This window comes from Heterodontus francisci, chromosome 4 (assembly GCF_036365525.1).
Source record: "Heterodontus francisci isolate sHetFra1 chromosome 4, sHetFra1.hap1, whole genome shotgun sequence".
In the NCBI taxonomy this organism is placed as follows: Eukaryota; Metazoa; Chordata; class Chondrichthyes; order Heterodontiformes; family Heterodontidae; genus Heterodontus; species Heterodontus francisci.
The window spans coordinates 164,306,568-164,326,224 of NC_090374.1; positions in this window are offsets into that span (position 1 = coordinate 164,306,568).

Below are 19,657 nucleotides of genomic sequence, written 5' to 3' on the forward strand. Positions count from 1 at the left end.
CTTAATTTAGTAAGGATTTAATAAGTATTTCATTATTTATTTTAAATTAATTTATTAATTAGTGCTTGAAATGTCAGTTAGAGGGGTAAAGTGCTTCACTTGTGAGATGTGGGAGGTCCGTTACGCTTCCAGCGTTCCGGACGACTACATCTACAGGAAGTGTACCCCGTTGCAGCTCCTCACAGACCGCATGGATCGGTTGGAGCAGCAATTGGTTGCACTTAGGAGCATGCAGGTGGCAGAAAGCATCATAGACAGGAGTTTTAGAGAAGTGATTACACCCAAGGTGCATGCAGATAGATGGGTGACCGCTAGAAAGGGCAGGCAGTCAGTGCAGGAATCCCCTGTGGCTATCCCCCTCTCGAACAAGTATACCGTTTTGGATACTGTTGGGGTGGATGGCCGATCAGGGGAAAACAACAGCAGCAGCCACAGCAGTGGCACCACGGCTGGCACTGTTATTCAGCAGGGAGGGGCAAAGCGCAGAAGAGCAATAGTTATAGGGGACTCTATAGTCAGGGGCACAGATAGGCGCTTCTGTGAACGTGAAAGAGACTCCAGGATGGTATGTTGCCTCCCTGGTGCCAGGGTCAAGGATGTCTCTGAACAGACAGAGGGAATTCTGAAGGGGAAGGGTGAACAGCCAGAGGTTGTGGTACACATCGGTACCAACGACATAGGCAGGAAGAGTGATGAGGTCCTGCAGGGGGAGTTCAGGGAGTTAGGTAGAAAGTTAAAAGACAGGACCTCTAGGGTTGTAATCTCGGGATTACTCCCTGTGCCACGTGCCAGTGAGGCTAGAAATAGGAAGATAGTGCAGCTAAACACATGGCTGAACAGCTGGTGTAGGAGGGAGGGTTTCAGATATCTGGATCATTGGGATCTCCTCCGGGACAGGTGGGACCTGTACAAGGAGGACGGGTTGCATCTAAACAGGAGGGGCACAAATATCCTGGCTGCGAGATTTGCCATCGTCACTCGGGAGGGTTTAAGCTAGTGTGGCAGGGGGGTGGGAACCAGAGCAGTAGGACAGCAAGTGAAATAACTGAGGGGGAACTAGTAAATAAGGCCAGTAAGACTAAGAGGAAGAGCAGGCAGGGAGATGTTGCTGAGCACAGCGGGACTGGTGGTCTGAAGTGCATTTGTTTCAAAGCGAGAAGTATAACAGGTAAGGCAGATGAACTTAGAGCTTGGATTAGTACTTGGAACTATGATGTTGTTGCTATTACAGAGACTTGGTTGAGGGAAGGACAGGATTGGTAGCTAAATGTTCCGGGATTTAGAAGCTTCAGGCGGGATAGAGGGGGATGTAAAAGGGTTGGGGTGTTGCATGACTGGTTAAGGAGAATATCACAGCTGTACTGCGGGAGGACACCTCAGAGGGGTCATGCAGCGAGGCAATATGGGTGGAGCTCAGGAATAGGAAGGGTGCAGTCACGCTATTGGGGGCTTTCTACAGGCCTCCCAACAGCCAGCGGGAGGTAGAGGAGCAGATATGTTGACAGATTTTGGAAAGATGTAAAAGTTACAGGGTTGTAGTGGTGGGTGATTTTAACTTCCCTTATATTTATTTATTTAGAGATAAAGCACTGAAACAGGCCTTTTGGCCCACCGAGTCTGTGCCGACCATCAACCACCCATTTTATACTAATCCTACATTAATCCCATATTCCCTACCACATCCCCACAATTCTCCTACCACCTACCTACACTAGGGGCAATTTACAATGGTCAATTTACTTATCAACCTGCAAGTCTTTGGCTGTGGGAGGAAACCGGAGCACCCGACGGAAACCCACACGGTCACAGGGATAACTTGCAAAGTCCACACAGGCAGTACCCAGAATCGAACCCGGGTCGCTGGAGCTGTAAGGCTGCAGTGCTAGCCACTGCGCCACTGGGACTCACTTAGTGCTAGGGGCTTGGATGGGGCAGAATTTGTAAGGAGCATCCAGGAGAGCTTCTTGAAACAATATGTAGATAGTCCAACTAGGGAAGGGGCCATACTGGACCTGGTATTGGGGAATGAGCCCGGTCAAGCGGCCGAAGTCTCAGTAGGGGAGCATTTCGGGAACAGTGACCATAATTCCGTAAGTTTTAAGGTACCTGTGGATAAGGATAAGAGTAGTCCTCAGGTGAAAGTGCTAAATTGGGGGAAGGCTAATTATAACAATATTAGGCAGGAACTGAATAATTTAGATTGGGGGCGGCTGTTTGAGGGTAAATCAACATCTGACATGTGGGAGTCTTTCAAACGTCAGTTGATTTGAATCCAGGACCAGCATGTTCCTGTGAGGAAGAAGGATAAGTTTGGCAAGTTTCGGGAACCTTGGATAACGCGGGATATTGTGAGCCTCGTCAAAAAGAAAAAGGAAGCATTCATAAGGGCTAGAAGGATGGGAACGGACGAAGCACTTGAGGAATATAGAGAAAGTAGGAAGGAACTTCAGCAAGGAGTCAGGAGGGCTAAAAGGGGTCATGAAAAGTCATTAGCAAACAGGATTAAGGAGAATCACAAGGCTTTTTATACATATATAAAGAGCAAGAGGGTAACCAGGGAAAGGATTGGCCCACTCAAGGACAGAGGAAGGAATCTATGTGTGGAGCCAGAGGAAATGGGCGAGGTACTAAATGAGTACTTTGCATCAGTATTCACAAAACAGAAGGACTTGGTGGATGATGAGTCTAGGGAAGGGAGTGTAGATAGTCTGGGTCATGTCATTATCAAAAAGGAGGAGATGTTGGGTGGCTTGCAAAGCATTAAGGTCGATAAGTCCCCAGGGCCTGATGGAATCTACCCCAGAATACTAAGGGAGGCAAGGGAAGAAATTGCTGGGGCCTTGACAGAAATCCTTGTATCCTCATTGGCTACAGGTGAGGTCCCAGAGGACTGGAGAATAGCCAATGAGGGTAGCATAATCCAGGAAATTATAGGCCGGTGAGCCTTACGTCAGTGGTATGGAAATTATTAGAGAGGAATCTTCGGGACAGGATTTACTCCCATTTGGAAACAAATGAACTTATTAGCGAGAGGCAGCATGGTTTTGTGAAGGGGAGGTCGTGTCTCACTATGTGGCCTCATCCAATCTACACCTTCTCCTTTGTTATCTCTTGTCCCATCCCCGCCTCACTTGCTTATAACCTTTGACATTTATAATATTTGCTCGTTCCGAAGAAGGGTCACTGACCCGAAACATTAACTTTGCTTCTCTTTCCACAGATGCTGCCAGACCTGCTGAGTGGTTCCAACGTTTCTTGTTTTTAATTCGTGTCTCACTAACTTGATTGAGGATGTGACGACGATGATTGATGAAGGAAGGGCAGTGGATGTTGTCTATATGGACTTCAGTAAAGCCTTTGACAAGGTCCCTCATGGCAGTCTGGTACAAAAGGTGAAGTCACACGGGATCAGAGGTGAGCTGGCAAGATGGATACAGAACTGGCTTGGTCATAGAAGACAGAGGGTAGCAGTGGAAGGATGCTTTTCTGAATGGAGGGCTGTGACTAGTGGTGTTCCGCAGGGATCAGTGCTGGGACCTTTGCTCTTTGTCGTATATTTAAATGATTTGGAGGAAAATGTAGCTGGTCTGATTAGTAAGTTTGCGGACGACACAAAGGTTGGTGGAGGTGCGGATAGTGATGAGGATTGTCAAAGGATACAACAGAATATAGATCGGTTGGAGACTTGGGCAGAGAAATGGCAGATGGAGTTTAATCTGGACAAATGTGAGGTAATGCATTTTGGAAGATCTAATACAGGTGGAAAGTATACAGTAAATGGCAGAACCCTTAGGAGTATTGACAGGCAAAGAGCTCTGGGCATACAGGTCCACAGGTCACTGAAAGTGGCAACACATGTGGATAAGGTAGTCAAGAAGGCATACGGCATGCTTGCCTTCATCGGTCGGGGCATAAAGTATAAAATTGGCAAGTCATGCTGCAGCTGTACAGGACCTTAGTTAGGCCACACTTGGAATATTGCGTGCATTTCTGGTCACCACACTACCAGAAGGACGTGGAGGATTTGGAGAGGGTACAGAAGAGGTTTACCAGGATGTTGCCAGGTCTGGAGGGCATTAGCTATGAGGAGAGGCTGGATAAACTCGGATTGTTTTCATTGGAACGACGGAGGTGGACGGGCGACATGTTAGAGGTTTACAAAGTTATGAGTGGCATGGACAGAGTGGATAGTCAGAAGCTTTTTCCCAGGGTGGAAGAGTCAGTTACTAGGGGACATAGGTTCAAGCTGCTAGGGGCAAAGTTTAGAGGGGATGTGCGAGGCAAGTTCTTTACACAGAGGGTGGTGAGTACCTGGAACTTTCTGCTGGGGGAGGTGGTGGAAGCAGATACGATAGTGACGTTTAAGAGGCATCTTGACAAATACATGAATAGGATGGGAATAGAGGGATACGGTCCCCGGAAGTGCAGAAGGTTTTAATTTAGACAGGCATCAAGATCGGCGCAGGCTTGGAGGGCTGAATGGCCTGTTCCTGTGCTGTACTGTTCTTTGTTCATTCACCTTGGTGGAACACAACAGGTCATTTACCCTTTTGCGGCACTGTATCCACATCTGGTGGAGGTGACCCCATGCCTGCTGACCTCCTCAGCTATCTTCATCCAGGCTTGCTTGGTCAGGCGGGAGGATTTTTTCTTGCCATCGCTGGGGAAGAGGTCCTCCCACCTTTTCCTTGCAGCCTGGAGAAGAATCTGGAGGGAGAAATCACTAAACCATGGGGCCACCCTTATGTCTTGTTTCTGTCATCCTGTGGGGTCCATCACTAGGGAGTGGGGTATCCAGAGTCACTGCAACACGGGTCTCAGTTTTGATGAGTTAGCAGCAAAAGAGTCCAAGGCAGCAATGCAAACAGGGCTGGCAGGGCTTTAAATATGGGCCCAGCACCTGCTCCGCAGTCATCTGATGCCTTATTCAGCATCTCGAATCCCGCTTCCATTGTGTGATCGGCCGGGCGCCGCGCCTCTATTCTGTAAAGTGGGCACCCGCCTTGTGATTGTGTTGGGTCAGCTGCCCACATGACTAACGGGAACGGCGCCAACTTCCGGGTCTAACGCCAGGCTCATTAAATTCAGATGTGTGTGTGTGTGTGTGTGTCTGTACAACAAGCGAGGTCAGAATTACGTTTTGTTGCCAAAACCGATTGTCAAGGTTCAAAACTGAATAATAGCCACCTGATTAAGGTACCTCAAGGCTGCCAGGAATCACGCAACTGTACCCAACACCTTCAGGAAAAGATAGAAACTGGTGAGGAATAAAATGCAGATGAGATATGATGCTGAGATTAAATTTGTAAAATAATCATTGCACTTGCTATTGTTGCAGAGAAACTACAAAAAAGAGGCAAGAAAACACTCAGCTGAAACACAAACCCTCTTACCTCTGATCAATTTATCTCTTGTTGTAGGCTTGGCTACATTTAAACATTTGGCAATGAAAACAAAATAACTTTTTTGACATGTTCAGCTCACCTGCACTGGGCCTGTTAGCAGTAGCTGACCTTGTTGCATCATTGCTGCTTGCCTTGCCTGATCAATGTGAAGGTCCCCCTTAAGGAAGAAAACAAACACCATTAGCCTGTCTAATCAGAGAATAACTGTAATGATAATCTCAGCTACATTTACCTATCTATGGATATCATACTATTAAACAAATCCTAACTATCCATTGCAATTTCATATCAAGCATGAATGGATTCAATGAAAAGGCAATTGAAAAGCATTCTGGAAGCGAAACTGGGTCAACTTTATAGGAAAACCAGTGTTCCGGTGTTCCTTTTTTTGCTGTTTCTTTGGGTCTTTCTGTGTTATGTAAGATACATTCTTGAAGGTTATTTTTAATAAGAGAATTTCTTGTTTGCTTTTTTTGTCAGTGACTACTTTCCAAATGGTTTTAATAGCAGGATAAGTGCTTCTTAATGGATCACAGGGAAAGAATGTGAAGGCCAAAATTCTAACAAGAACACTTATGAGGCACAGTTATTTAAGGCTAGCATAGTACTGATATTTTTAAAGCCCCAAATCTTTAACCTACCTACTGATCAATATCTTAGCTTCACAACTTTCCAAAAACACAGTTGATGATTTTTGAGACCCCCAAGTATAGCCTGCCCTGAACAAGATAAATATTGTACATATAGGATTCTCATTAGTTATACTGTACACTACAGTATATGATCATTGGGGCTTGGCAATACATTACTCATTGCAACCAGTAATGTCACAGAAAATGTGTCGATAGTGCAGTGATCTCTGAAAATAATTCAGATATGGAAAATGGTGGCACAAGAACAATAAGAATAAATGGGCTCAATTTTATAAGCCTGCCGCCAAGCGAAAAAATGGCAGCCCGCCTGCGCGGGCCACACCTCAAAGAGCCGCTGCAATTCCAAGCATAGCGGCACATTTAAATAACCGGGGTAGGCAGCCCACCGATCACGTGGAGGGGGCTGGCTGTCCGTCCTCGACAATGGCGCTGGCTGCCTGTGTGCAGGCACTGATGCCATTTTTAAAGGGCTGTTAGCCCTACCGGCTTATTTAAATATTTAAAAAAACATTTAATGAAATTCAATAAATGCATCTCTATTGCCCCTCTCCCACCGCCCCCCCAAAAAAATTTAATTAATTATTTGTCCTTCCTCCCCCCAAAAAGCACTTACCTTTGCCATCTGACCTCCCATTCCCCCAACTGCACAAACTTTAAACTACAACCCTTCCCACCATCCCCGACACCCATGACGTTAATTTGACCCTGTCCTCCACCACCCCCCCTCGCACTGAGAAACTTGCCTCCTTCCCACCAGTGTTACACCTTGTTTCCCCAGAGTGCCGGCCGCTGGGCTGAAGACCGCAGCGGGACAGCGGGAGGTGACGTAGGTTTATTTAAATTAATTAGTTTAATTGATTTAAATATTCAAATTATGGTCCCGTCGCCGAGCAGCGGGGGGAGCGGGGCTGCCACGAGGCCTTGACGCCGCCGGTACTTTCAGGCCAGGCCCTCCTTGTGTTGAGGTCCGTGGCCGGGCCTCATCCAGGGCCATCTTCAAGACCCCCCAGCCACGGAATCCATTGTCGAGGGCTCCTTAAAATCCAGCCCAATATGTTTAACAAAATATCTAAAAAAAAATGCTTTTCTAAATAATCGTTACATTGTTCTTGACAGGTTCTTCTCCTATGACTGGAGGGGACATAATCAGAAATAACTCACTTTGTCAAATGGGTCTGTTTTCGTATCACTGGAATCGTATTTGCTCAAGATGTAATTGATTCATCTTTACCCTTGCAGGCAGCAGCTCCTGCAATCTAAATTTTAACCTATGAGGTAGGAAACATTAACTTGTGCATAATGACAAAAAAATCATTCTGGCAAAAGCAATAACCTCCCAGTGGGAGATTAATCACAAACAACCCATATGACAGCACAGACGACAATGCTTTATCGGTGATGCCTCTTGATTGTGTAGATTAATTGACGAGATAAAAACCATTGCACATAAATTTGTGTTGTGTTGCTGAACCTAGCATGGAACAGTCAATTCTACAGAAGTCATTACATGATAAGTCGTCAAAAATTGGGGAACAAAATGCTTTTTAGCTATGTTTTCCTATCAATAGAAGCATAGAATGGTTACAGCACAAAAGGAGGCCCTTTGGCCCATCAAGCCCATGCCGACTCTCTGCAAGAGCAATCCAGCTGGTCCCACTCCCCAGCTCTTTTCTCACAGCCCTGCAATTTTTTTCCCTTCATGTACTTATCTAATTCCCTTTTGAAAGCCTCGATTGAATCTGCCTCCATCACGCTTTCGGGCAGTGCATTCCAGATCATAACCACTCGTTGCATAAAAAAGTTTTTCCTCATTTAGCCTTTGGTTCTTTCGTCAATCAGCTTAAATTCTCTGTCCTCTGGTTCTATTCCCTTCTACCAATGGAAACAGTTTCTCTCTACTACTCTGTCTATACCCCTCATGATTTTGAATACGTCTATCAAATCTCTTCTCAAACGTCTCTGCTCCAAGGAGAACAACCCCAGATCCTCAAATATAACCACAGAACTGAGGTCCCTCATCACTGGAACCATTCTTGTAAATCTCTTCTGCACCCTCTCTAAGGCCTTCACATCCTTCTTAAATTGTGGTATCCAGAGCTGAACACAATACTCCAGTTGTGGCTGAACCAGTATTTATAGAGGTTGATCATAACTTCCTTGATCAGATGCTTTTTTTGTCCAAGGTGGAATTTAAGCATGATCTGACACTACTTTGCAATTTTAACATCTTACCAACATTTTAAGGAAAAAAGTTTTTAAACAAATATCATTGCAACACTCAGAGTCGAACTCAGTTGTACAGGTTAAAAAGGCACTTGTTTTAGTCACTGGTCTGGCTGAGTCAACTCATCCCAAATGCAAAAATCGTTGGGGTGTTGCAATTGGTCTCTGTGCCAAGCACAGTGAAGGGAAAAGTCAACTAATTCATCATACACTGCAGTAACATTATTAACTAGTTGTTTTTGAATGCACTTACAATGTTGTTGTTTTTAGGTACCATTTTAGCTCAATTGACAGTACTTATGCCTGTGATTCAGCAGGGTGTAAGTTCAAGCTTTACTGCAAGGTATTAGTATTTAATCTAGGCTGATACTTAAGTACATATAATTGAAGGACTGCTGCATTGCCAAAGGTGTTACTTTTTAGATTAAACAATAGCCTAAGTCCCATCAATATTCGGGTGGATATATGGTACTATTTGCAAAAGAGCGGAACATCCACCTGGTGTCCTAACCAACATTCATCCCTCAAGTGACATTAACAACCAGATTAATAAGTCACTGATTTCATTTGCTGTTTATGGGACCTTAGGGAGTGTTCAATTTTCTGCTGTATTTTGCAGAAAATTAGTACACTTCAGAATTACTTTGTAGGCAGTGAATAGCTGTGGGGAGTTGAGAAGATGAAAGGTACTATATTTATTCATTCATCATTCATTCTGACTGGACCGATTCTTCTATCATATGTTTTGTTATATTCTGCTAAGTGACAGTTGCTAGCTTACCCAGGGTTAGAAATTATTGAAATAAGAACATGTAGAGCTCAGCCCCATTTCAAAAAGTTAATAACCATGTTGTCCATGGAGGATATGCAATGGAGGATGCCAAAATATTCAATTTATTCGGAATGATAAAAGGATATATTACAAATAATGGGTGGTAATTTCATCTCCGTAGCACTGGAGGTAGCACTATGGAAGGCAGTCCCCTTCCAGGGCTACGAGTTGTGGGGGCAGCTGCTTCAGGCATGGCCTGCACAATGTGCGATCTTGAGAAGGGTGCCGACACTAAGTGCAAGGGAAAGCTGAACCAGTACAATCCTGATGTCACACACCCTAATGGCTGATGTGAAGCCCATTGCCCATATATGGCCCATGCAGGCCAACTGTATGAATTTGCACATCACTCAACAAGGATCAGGCCTACAGATGCAAGAGGGACCCAGCACTAGTTTATTTAAAGAGCAAGGCACCCAATTTTCAGGTAAGGTGATTTTGAAGAATTTCTGCTATTGCAAGGTCTCTGGACATACAGTAGAATATTGTTGCAGATGTTGTGATGAGTTCCTGGATTTGGCAGGGAGTGGTTCTGCATCCTCATAGGGAGGACATTGAGTTAGGTGACTGGTCCACACAAAGGTTGCAACAGGTATGGAGGCAGCAATTGAAGTGCCTCTGACTGCAGCACCTCAGGGAAATTGGGCAGACGCTGCAGGAAAGGCAAGCTTTGCGCAATGCCCTCCACTAAGTTGCAGCCAGACTCCTCCACGCTCCTTGACAGTGACAGGTGCATCCAGCACCTCAGTGTTTATGCCCATCAGCATTCTCCTGTATGCCTCCCAATCACAGTCCTCATCTTAGTCCCTGTTTTGGACTGTTTTGCGACCCCATCCTCCGGTGAACTGGCAAATAAACCATCCTTGAACCCTAACCTGGCCACAGCCTATGCCCAATGACTCACCACATGCTGTTTCCAACTCTATATTAGCCTCCAAGACAGTATCTGAGCTGGTAACTGCAAGTGCCAAATCAAGTAATAGGATGATAGGGCATCTTCATCATTGCTGTGGTGTTGCTGTTTCCTCCTCTTCCTGCTGTTGCTGTGTAGGAAGCAATTCTTGTGTGTGTGAAAGCAGAAAATCAGAATAGGAAGGTGGAAGTGAGGGAAATGGGGGCAGGGTGGAAGCAAGAGGTCCATGGTGACACTATCTGCAGTTTGCTGATCATGCCAGTTAGCAGGATAAGGGTGTGCTGAGAATTGAGAAGGGGTATGAGGGAGGAACATAACATCATCGTCAGTGTTGTCAATAACGTCAGATGTCACGGATTCTGTTGCATGTTGTCTCATCAGTCCAACAGACCCCTGCAATGAGGAAGAGAGGGTGGGTAATGAGTGCAGGCTGAAGCATGCACAGGGAGGTGGGTTGGTTTCCGCCAGGGCCCTCTTTGGGCCACAGAGCACACCCTCATTTTACTGGGCGACCTCCCCACGTGGTGGAGGAACCCCTCACTGCTGGCTTAATCCCAGCCATGGCAGAAAAGGACCCTTAAGTGGCTAATAATAAGCCTCTTAAGGGCCTCAACTGGCCTCTGGGTGGGAAGGCTGTCATCGGCCTTTCCCACGCCCGACTTAATTGCTGTGCGATGGGAAGGTGACAAGCCCTCTGCCACCTCACCTCCCTAACTCCCGCTGCAATTCTATGGACCCCCACCACCCCTCCTAGCGTATCTCTGGGGGCCCCATTAAATCCAGCCCAGTGACCGTGTTGGATAGTACAAGAGGAGGGAATAGTACCATATTAGATAGGAGCAGACTAAGAAGGACTCTCCACTTGGAGAGGCAAAATTTGATTAGGAATAGTCAGCATGGCTTTGTCAGAGGGAGGTCATGCATAACAAATTTGATTGAATTGTGTAGATGAGGGTAGTGCAGTTGATGTCGTTTACATGGATTTCAGCAAAGCCTTTGACAAGGTCCCACATGGGAGACTTATCAAGAAAGCAAATGCACATGGGATACAAGGTAGCTTCGTAAGGTGGTTTCAAAATTGGCTTAGCTGTAGCAGACAGAGTGTGATGACAGATGGCTGTTTTAGTGACTGGAAGCCAGTGTCCAGTGGCGTACCACAGGGATCTGTGCTGGGTCCCCTATTGTTTGTCATTTATATAAACGACATAGACGACTATGTGGGGGGTAGGATCAGTAAGTTCGTGGATGACACAAAGATTGGCCGAGTGGTTAACAGTGAGGTTGAGTGTCTTGAGTTACAGGAAGATATAGACGGGATGGTCAAATGGGCAGAAAAGTGGCAGATGGAATTTAACCCTGAAAGGTGTGAGGTGATACACTTTGGAAGGAGTAATGTGACACGGAAGTATTCAATGAATGGCCTGACACTGGGAAGTTCCGAGGAACAAAGGGACCTTGGTGTGTTTGTCCATAGATCCCAGAAGGCAGAAGGGCAGGTTAATAGGGTGGTGAAAAAGGCATATGGGACACTTGCCTTTATCAATCGAGGCATAAATTACAAAAGCAGGGAGGTCATGTTGGAGTTGTATAGAACTTTGGTAAGGCCACAGCTGGAGTACTGTGTGCAATTCTGGTCACCACATTATAGGAAGGATATGATTGCACTGGAGGGGGTGCAGAGCCGATTCACCAGGATGGTGCCTGGGATGGAACATTTAAGCTGTGAAGAGAGGTTGGATAGGGTTGTTTTCGCTGGAGCAGAGAAGACTGAGGGGTGACCTGATTGAGGTGTACAAGATTATGAGGGGCATGGACAGGGTGGATAGGGAGCAGCTGTCCCCCTTAGTTGAAGGGTCAGTTACTAGGGGACACAAGTTTAAGGTGAACGGCAGGAGGTTTAAGGGGGATTTGAGGAAGTACTTTTTTACCCAGAGGGTGGTGACAATCTGGAATGCACTGCCTGGGAGGGTGGTAGAGGCGGGTTGCCTCACATCCTTTAAAAAGTACCTGGATGAGCACTTGGCACGTCATAACATTCAAGGCTGTGGGCCAAGTGCTGGCAAATGGGATTAGGTAGACGGGTCAGGTGTCTTTAATGCATTGGTGCAGACTCGATGGGCCGAAGGGCCTCTTCTGCGCTGTATTATTCTGTGATTCTGTGATTCTATGACTTCTAGGAATACAAATACAGGTTTACAATGCATGTATCTAAATGCACAAAGTGTGGTGAATAGGTTGGTGAGCTACAAGCACAAATAACCACTGGGAATATGAAGTAGTGGCAATAACATAAACGAGGTTTACAAATGGTGAGGACTCTGTGTTTAATATTCAAGAGTACGATATGTTCACTACAGATAGGGAAGGAGTACTTTCTATCAGTGTTTACTGAGGAAGAGGATGCTGACAAAATATAGGTAGAAGTGGAGATGATAGAGGTAATGGATGGAGTGAAATTATGAGGCAGGGGTATTGGGAAGGCTGGTCTCTCAGGGAACTAAGGGCTAAGGCAAGCGTATGGGAAAGTGGAGTTGAATCCTAAGATCAGCCATGATCATTTTGAATGACAGAGCAGGCTTGATGGGCCATATGGTCTACTCCTGCTCCTATTTCTTGTGTTCTATTTAGAGTGCTTGCATCCAAGGTTGATAAAGGAAGTAAGGGTGGAGATAGTGAAAGGGCTTGTCATAATCTTCCAATCTCCCCTGGATTCAGGGGAGGTGCCAGAGGACTGGAGAGGGGCAAATGTGACACCATTATTCAAGAAAGGGTGTAAGGACAGTCCTAGCAACTACAGGCCAGTCAGTTTGACATCAGTTGTGCATACGGTTTTAGAAACATCAACAAGCAACTGGAGAGGTTTGAAATAATTGGGGATAGCCAGCACGTGTTTCTGAAAGGCAGGTCGTGCTTAAATAATCTAATTGAATTTTTTGATGAAGTAACAGAGTAGGTTGATGATGGGAATGCAGTGGATGTTATCTATTTGGATTTTAAGGAAGTGTTTGACAAAGTACCACATAAAAGGCGGTTAACAAAATTGAGGCTCATGGAGCAGGATGGTTAGTGTCAGCTTGGATAAATAAATTGGCTTAAGGTCAGAAAACAGCGAGTTGTAGTAAATGGCTATTTTTCAACCTGGAGAATGGTAGACAGTGCTGTTCCCAAGGGTCAGTGCTGGGACCACTGCTCTTTTTACTACATATAAATGATTGGATATTGGAATACAGAGTAACATTTCAAAATTTGCCAATGATACTGAACTTGGAGGAGTGGCAAACAGTGTGGATGATACCAGTCGACTGTATCAGGACATAGGCTAGCAGAATGGGCATACAAGTTACAGATGGAATTTATTGCAGAGAAGTGTGAGGTGATGCATTTAGGCAGCAGGGATGGGGAAAGGTCATATAGACTTAATGTCACAGTTCTAAAGGGTGTGAAGGGACAGAGGGATCTGGGGGTGCATGTGCATCGATTTTTGACGGTGATAGGACAAATTGAGAGAGTGGTCAGCAAAGCATATGGAATCTTGGGCTTGAGTACCAAAACAGGGAAGTTATGCTGAACCTTTATAAAGCTCTGGTTAGACCACATCGAGACTTTTGCATCCAGTTCTGGTCACCACACTTTAGGAAGGATTTGAGGGTCCTTGACAGGGTCCAGAGGTTGTTTACAAAAATGGTTCAGGGGATGAAGGATTTTAGCTAGAAGGTTAGGTTGGAGAAGCTGGGGTTGTTCTCCTTGGAGCAAAGGAGATTGAGGGGAAATTTGATAGAGGTGTACAAGATTATGACAGCCTTAGATAAAGGTTGACAAAGAAAAACTGTTCACATTAGCCAATGGTACAAGGAGTAAGGGACACAGATTTTAAGGTTTTGGGCAAGAGACACAGAGGGGATGTGAGGAAGAACTATTTTATGCAGTGAGTGGTAATGACCTGGAACTCGCTGCCTATGAGGGTGCTGGAGGCAGAGACAATCAATGATTTCAAAAGGAAATTGAATGGACACTTGAAGGAAAAAAAAACCTGCAGGGCTACGAGGATAGAGCCAGGGAATGGGACTGATTGGATTGCACTATAGAGAGCCGGCATAGATTCAATGGGCCAAATTGCCTCCTTCTGTGCCATAAATGACTCTATGACACTGTGTTTGGGTGATGTGCCTGCCATAGTTGAATAGCTGTGGTGGTATGTGGAGGTAACAAGGGGAGGGTGTGAGGCTGGCTGCATTGGTTGGTTTTTGAGGGTGAGGTGGAGTATCTGGATGCTAGACATGGGTCTTGAGTGCCAGGGGCTTCTGAAGTGTGAGTGATGGTGGTGTGGTGCATTGGGTCAGAGCCGTAGCTATAAATTTAATACAGTACTTTAAAGTTTCCCGGTCCTAATTTAAACCACTACCCTAGTTTTTAACAAAAATCTAATACTCACCAACTAATCACCGACCAGCTGTCCTCTGACATTGCTCCTTGCTTTCTTTGGAAATACATCAATCAGGTCTGCACAGTTTCCCCATGCTCTCTCGCTCTCTCTCTTTCTCTATTCTATTCTCCACTGTCACTGCTGTTGTCCTGATCAAGTCTGCACAGTTTCCCCATGCTCTTTCTCTCTCTCTATTCTATTCTCCACTGCCACTGCTGTTGTCCTCATCAGGTCTGCACTGTTCCCCTGTGCTCTCTCTCTCTTTTTTATTCCCCCCCCACCCCCCCCCCCACCGCTGCTGGTGTCTCAGATCAGGTCCACCAAACCTGATTGTATTGAGCAGCAGGAGAAGCTGGTGGAGTGGTGGGTAGGAGATGTCATATGAATTCACTGACTTTGATCTTCCACATGAGGTCATTCGACCTCTTATGGCATTGCTGCCAGATCCTCAGGTCGCCACTGCAGGAGTTGCCTTCTGTAGTCAAATGCTCCCAATCCCTTCTGAGGCTCTTCCTCGAGGGCCACCTGGCCCCCCACCCCAGTGAACCATGGTCTCTCTTCCCATCCATCTCCACCACAAAGGCCCCAGCATTGCATCTGTGGCCCAGGAGTCCCCTCTCTGCCCTGGTTTTCCATTTTCCTTGTTCAGAATTACAGCAATAGCATTCAACAGCAGTCTCCTGTCATTCAGTACAGCTTCCCTTTTAGAAAGACGGACTGCCTTTACAAACAGAAGGACCACATGCTCTCAGCAGAATATTTCTTCGCCCCCTGCTAAACGTGGAGGCAGCCAGCAGCTCAGGCGCCTTCGAGCCTTATGTTACAATCATAGAAACGAGGTGATGGCACCAAATTTATATGCTGCTCTCCTCCACTGGAACTGGCAGGAGCAGGTCACAAATTGCATCCACCTTGCTGATTAATGGCAATGTCTAATTTTTAGCCCAATGAAATTGAGATTGAAGGACATTATTTAGGCAAACATGATCTTCAATTGTTTTTTAACTGTACAATCTATGAATGCAGCAATGCAAAATCATTTACTTTTATGAAATAGCCATTAAAGTTTTTCTTGTATTTAATATGTATTATTGCCATCACTAGGGATTCCTTGAAAATTATCTTCTAGATTGCCTATCACATCTTACCAGAGATTAATGATTACCATTTTCAAGATCAATTGATGACTGCCACCTAAAATGTCCCTTGTTCAAAATCACTGCAAAATCTGATGTGTAATCATTGAATGGTTCTAGGTCTTAACATAAGGATGTGACTCCTAAATCAGTGTAGTTTATAGTGTTTTTATGTAACCTTTTTAAAGTAAGGCAGTTACTGATTATTTTACCACATATATGTGTAAATATTCTCAAATATATAGGTGCTAGGCTGAATGTATTGGATGAAGATGTTAGCTAGACTTGTTTTGTCAACGTTGTTCTGCATTATGTAATTGATGGTTAATACACATGAGATTGTTGGTAGCCACCTTTAATGTCCCTTGATGAATTCTCAGTTCACTTTCTATGAAAAGAATTGCTGTAAAATAGGTCAATTCCTAGTTCTTTCATTGCAGCTTCCTACATGATGGGCATTCCTACCAATTAATGAAATTATACAGATGACTCAGTTAACAAGCATCTGGTGGAGTATTAGATTCCTGCAAAATTGGGATTCCATGTTGATTGTAATGTTAGAAAACAATAAACAGGTGCAAAATACTTTCTATTCAAAGTGTTTACCAATGTTCATGACATAATGGGTAGGTCAACAAAATAAACATTACTATTTTGTTGATGAGATTTATCACTTTTTAGTTTTGACCAAGCATTTCCATTACAAATTCATAGGCCCAAAGAAATACATCCACTTGCAGCTTGCTATCACATATCTAAAGCAAATTTTTGTCTTGTTTTCATCTATAGTTTCTTACACAAATTAAGAAGGTTACAGCTATGAAACAAGATTCCCAAAATTCCCTAAGTGCTGCAAGATTTATTTTTCAATGGTCACGTGATATTGCAGAAGACAAACAGACATGGGTTTGCATAGTGTTACGAGGGTTTCCTTTTTTTTGTTAAAACTTGAGAATTTATATTTTAAAACTGAAAAGGGATTCCATAGAAGCTGGAATCTTGAAGAAACTGAACTTCGAGGCTTTTTTAAAAGGAAGGTAATCAGAAGGTTTGGACTGGGAGTGGAACTGTAAACAGTTACTGGAATACATGTGCTTTCAAATAAAAACCCAACAGAGTTGCTTTAACTTGAGGAGATGTTGACAAAGGAATGACAGGCCAAGATTTATAGATGTCACAGGACTTGCTTCTGGGAAGTTTTGATTTTAATTTGAACTGTTTAAATAAAAGGCAGTTTGCTTCCTGACCTGCCAGGAGAAGACAGCTCACCTCTTTCTCTTGAAAAGAAGTCCTGCATCAAGAGATTCCTATTTCCTCCCATATATGAAGAAAGCCTGCATGTTTAAAGAGCATGCATACTGAATGTGTGGAACAAAACCCTTGTTGCTGCATTTCCTGCTGGAAGACTTATTTGGAGCCTTTTGTAGCTGCATCTTGGAAAGCCTACCCAAACTGATCAACATCATCAGCTGGAACAAACTGTTCTAGGAAGATCCCATTGACAGCCATCAATGCCTTTGGGACACCTCACTGAAACAATGGACATCTTTCCATACCTTCTTTTCAGCCTAAGTGGGTCTTTATTCCTTTTATTTCTTTGCAACAGCTGGAAACAAAAATCCTTTTTTTTCTCGTCAATGGGTTGTGTATGTGTGTGTGTGTGTGGGTGCGTGAGGGCTAGGATAAATAAGGAGCTTTAATATTTCAATTTGTGCGTATGTTTTCTTTATTATTTGTTAATATTTGGTTTATAATAAACGGATAATTTTGTTGTTTATTAAAGAAACCTGGTTGGTGTGCTTTATTCTGGGGAAAAATAGAGTATGTGATTGATTGTTTCAGTAAGTGGGAAAATTTAACTATGTTGAGACCTGTGGAGAAGTGAGACTGAATTAACAGTGCACTCGTCCTGCCATGGTCGGAACAATAGTGCTTTATCACATGCAATGAATAAGCTTTGGAGCTTAGTGACTGTTATGCAATTGAACATAGCGACCATTTTTCAGGCAGCAAGATTCTACAAACAATGTATGTTCAGTGTTAGTCAAGGGATCAATGCTGGCCAAGGCAGGGAGAAAAGTTCCTGCTCTTCTGCAAATAGTTATATAGCAATATTAGTATCTGGCTTCACTAACAGAGCATGAAAACAGGAAGGCTAAAATTCTTCTTGGGCAATGGCACAAAATGGATGACAGCATGTCTGCAGTTTGTTTATTTCAAATCCATTCTCCTGTTTTTGTTCCATGTCCATTCATTGCGTTACCTAACAAAAACTATCAATCTCAGTCTTGAAAGCTAGAGCTATTCTAGGATCCATAGCCTTTTGAGGGAGAATATTTTAGATTTCTACTACTCTTTATGTGCAAAGGTGCTTCCTAATTTCCCTCCTGAATGGCTTAGCACTAATATTAAGATTATGTCTTCTTGTTCCCCCATCAAAGGAAATAGTTCCTCAGTATCTATCCTATGACATGCTTTGAACATTTTAAACACCTCAATCAGATCTTCCCTCACTATTCTATACGAAGGAGAATACAGCCCATGGTTATGCAATCTACGTTCATAATTTAATCCTCAAAGTCCTGTCATCATTTTTGGATTGTCAAATAGGGCCCTTGTACCCACCTCATACAGCATCACCTGTATATCATTGTTCATCTAATAGGTTCACATCCTGCATTCTCCTTCACTTACCCAGAAACCTAAGTATTTCCTGCTTCCATATGTTTGTTTCCTCCATTGTGTTTTTCTTCCATTCAGATACTCAGTTTCATTCAATTTTTTTTTAACCATCAAATGCTTTTTCTTCATGTATTTTTAATATTCAACATTTAGCCACTTGCCATGGCATGTTTCAGACTGGGAGCTTGCACTAGCTATTATGAGTGGAATAGGAACTTTGGGTATAAATGGGCACATGGAACACAGTTTGGTGCAAAGTCCATTTTACACCCATTCCTACTGCAATAGATCACACAAAGGAAAATCCATCCCGTACATTCAGAATTATTCTCTCCATCTTCAAACTGGGAGGAGAGTGTCACGCAAATGTCTTTCTTGAATGATAATTTTCTTTAATCCACTGACTGTAGATCTAAAGATATTTAAAAAAGAAAAGCTAAAAGGATGACTTTGCTGGAAGTTTAGGAAGGCCACCTAATTTGCAACACTGCATCCTACATTGCAAGGACTGTGAGGAGGGATACAAAATGTCTGCTCAATTCCCAGCAAGAACCAAGATGAAGCAAGAAGAAATTCTGCTGTTACGTTTCATTCACTGAGTGACTGTCATGTAACAAGCCCCTCCCCATCAGTGGTTTTAAGTTTGTGTCTTTCTGCAGCAGAGAAAGGAGAAGCTTCTGGACTCTGACATGTGCTGGGTGGTTTTATTTTAATTTTAAAAAGTCAACAGATGAAACTCTCCGCCGAACAAAGGCGGTGAGGGAGTCCCTCACTCTCTCTCCAATTCAGCTTACAAGCTTCAAACTCTGCCTGTTGACTGACCAACCTTGCATACTCCGGCTACAATCAGAAACCCCGTTGGAGGAAATCATCCACATCACTGTCTCCAACAGAGGCACCGAACCAGTCATCTACCTCTTCAAACTAAAAGCCTCAGGCCCACTGAATTCAGCTGGAAGCCAGCCAAATCACCGAATCCCACAGACTGTACACCCTTTTTATTCTATGGACTCCAATTCACCAAATTGCCTATCCCCACTCTGTAATCTATTTGTGTGTGTATAAACCTCTAGTGTGTGTGAGTGAGTAAAAGTTGGCACGTAGTTTATTATTTTCATTAGCTCAGTTTAAGTGCAATAGAGTTAACCTCTTTCTTTGTTAAACTCAAGAAAACCTGTCTGAATGGTTCTTGTTATGATCATAACAAGAACCAAACACCTACTGATTTGGCCAATATGTCCATTAAAGAAAGAATTAAATCTGTTATGGTCAACCAAGGAGAGGGGAAAGAGGGAAGCCCTACAGCCTCTCCTCACCTGACTGTAACAGAAGCTTCACATTTCTACAATGCAGAAATCAGTCACAGAATAACAGAATTGTTCAGAAGGCC